The sequence below is a fragment of the Oryctolagus cuniculus genome, chromosome 8, assembly GCF_051225735.1.
Source record: "Oryctolagus cuniculus isolate XC-2025 breed Fujian yellow rabbit chromosome 8, ASM5122573v1, whole genome shotgun sequence".
Classification (NCBI taxonomy): Eukaryota; Metazoa; Chordata; class Mammalia; order Lagomorpha; family Leporidae; genus Oryctolagus; species Oryctolagus cuniculus.
In genome coordinates, this window is record NC_142874.1 from 9,811,128 (window position 1) to 9,814,048 (window position 2,921).

General features: G+C 41.8%; 1 pseudogene; it reads right to left on the reverse strand.

Annotated features, from left to right (window-relative positions):
- Positions 1-573: 573 nt before the first annotated feature.
- On the reverse strand, positions 574-1,161 carry LOC149124822 (succinate dehydrogenase [ubiquinone] cytochrome b small subunit, mitochondrial pseudogene; annotated as a pseudogene).
- Between the last annotated feature and the right edge of the window lie 1,760 nt (positions 1,162-2,921).

Consider the following 2,921-nt stretch of genomic DNA (forward strand, 5'->3'; position numbering starts at 1 on the left):
GGAGGCAGCTGTGTAGAAGCTGTTTCCCTTCTCAGCGCCATATTGTGGGAAAGCAGATGCATAGAATAAGTCTTAATTCCAGTAACTTAGTCTAGTCCGAGTTGCTCCCCACACTTTCCAAATGGAACTTCTTTAGATGAAGTTTTCTAAGCTTTTCTTTGTAGGATTTAGAAATCTGCAATGTGCGTTATCAGCATTTCAGTTTCGAGGTTTCCCTGGGACATGTAACCATCAGGAGCTGCTATCATCTGAACAGAGAGGGAGGTTTGCCAATATTCAGCACTAATTTTCCAGTCTTTACTCATGAATTAAGTCTTTCCCTTTGTCCTTTATTCCTAGGACAACTATGGAAGAGTCTGATCTTGTACTGATGTCAGTAAAGCTCAGTTCCCTTTAAGAGGCTGATAAATTAAAGGGCAAATGCTCATAGACAATGCTTAGTTACACTGCAAGACTCATGAGAAACTGGGCGACAACTTGCCAGAATGCAGAACTCAGTCTCGCAACTTATTAGCTAGCAATTCTCAAATCTTTTTCTCAATGATTAAATTCTGAAAATAACCATGTGATTGGGACAAGTCTGTACACCCATGGCCTTAATCTGTTACTTCCTCCTTTTGGTGAGTTGAATGCATGACAGAGCAGAGGCATAAAATCAATTCTTAAGGCATTAAGTCAGGAAGGTCAGAGTTCCACAGCATGGCGACAGCTTTGCAGATGCCCACATCGTGATAGTTGAAATAACAAAGGCCAGCAAAGGTTAAAGCCAAGAGTGCCGGAAGGCCTGCCTTGGCAGCTTTCTGGGGTGCACCCCCATGCACGCAGTCGGTAACAACTTGTCCAAGGCCCCCGTGACTATGAAGAGACAGAACTGCAGCCAAGGAGTAGTCCATCACAGAGCTTGGATTCAAATAACAGCTGGAAGCAAGCTCAGGAGCAAAACACTGACAACTCTCACGCCAGTCCAGTGGAGGGACGCAGCCTTGGAACCAGAGGGGCGACTTGGTGACAGGTGAAAATGCTGCACTCCACACCATCCTGGGGAAGGCCGGTCCTGGAGAAATGCTGAGACGTGAGTGGGGCTCACCCCAGGCTTCGGAGGAGCACAGCTCGACTTCCTGGGGCACCGCAAAGGACACTCAGCCTCCAGAGAGTTGCCATCTCGCTCTGGAGGGCTCAAGGTCATACCCATAAACCTTTTGAAGTACACTTCTACATACGACGTGATTTTGCTTTATGTATACTTGAGAAACTAGCACAATTAAACTAGATAATGAACATTATTACAGTGCTGCTTTCTGAAGAAAAAGAGAGGACTATGATTTTAAATGTTTATGAAGAAAGACCCAGGTACCCTTCAATAGTGTGTGTACAGATGTTTGGCTCAAAATAGTTTACAAGGCTGTTCATATCACATTGTTTTTTATGCATGTTATTACTTTTCCAGTGGAATATATTTATCAAGTATATGGCCCTTACAGAAATAGTATAGGATTTTACATTGTTTCATGAAATAATAATGCTATACAGTTACAAAAGGCTAATACTTCTTAACCTAATATTTTCATAATTTATAAAATATTATTGTATCATACACACACAGACATGCACACAATGGAATATCAGTCTTGAAAAGAAGGAGGGGCCAACACTGTGGCATACTGGGTGAAGCCGCTGCCTGCAGTGTCAGCATCCCATATGGGCACCAGTTCAAGTCCCGGCTGCTCCAATTCCAATTCACCTCTCTGCTATAGCCTGGGAAAGCAGTGGAGGATGGTCCAAGTTCTTGGGCCCCTGCACCCACATGGGAGACCTGGAAGAAGCTCCTGGCTCTTGGCTTCAAATCGGCACAGCCCCGGCTTTTGCAGCCAACTGGGGAGTGAACCAGCAGATGGAAGGCCTCTCTGTCTCTGCCTCTCCTCTCTCTGTGTAACTCTGACTTTCAAATAAATAAGTAAATTTTTAAAAAAGAAAAAGAAGGAAGTCCTATCATTGGTAACAACATGGATAAACCTGTAGGATAATATTCAGTAAAACTGATAATTAGGTAGAATAGGCACAGAAAGACCAACACTGCATAATCTGACTCGAAGTTGAATTTAAAATGCCAAAACAGTGAAAGCAGACAGTGGAACGGTGGTTAACAGAGGCTGAAACGTGGAGAGGTCAGAGGGATATACTGATCAAAGGTCACAGAAGTTTCAGTGACACAGAAGCTAGATCTATGTGTAACATGGTGACTATATTCCCTAATAATGTACTGTTAGGCAGGCATTTGACCTAGTGGTGAGACCCACTTCCATGGCCTGGACCTCGTGTCAGAGTGCGTGGGTTCAAGCGATGACTTTAATGCAGGTTTCATCTTCCTGCTCATAACACACCCTGGGAGGCACCAAGTGATGGCTCATGGACTTCCGTTCCCACCACCCAAGTGAAAGGTCCAAACTGTGTTCCCAGCTCCCAGTATCAGGCTGTCCCAGCACCCACTCACCAGCTGCCTTCGGTATTTGGGGAGCGAACTAGAGGATAGGCAATTTCTCTCTCCCTCTCACTAATAAATAAAAGTGAATCAACAAAAGTTAGTGTGTGCATCATTCAAAATGACCAAGAGTATCTTTCAAATATTTGCATGATAAAAAGAAGTATGTGAGGCAATATAGTAACTAACTTCATTTAATCCTTTCAAAATATGTGCATATATCAAAACATTGCATCATATACAATACATAAATATATAATTTTTATATACTCTTACTCATAATGTAATATTTACTAATTTAATTTTTAGATTAACAAGTAAAATTATATATTATATATTTATTATATATTATATATTTATAATATGTATAATTTTCACTTGTTAATTTAAAAATTCAATGAATCAGTTAGAAGATATGAGGACCAGCTTGCTGCTGCAGGGT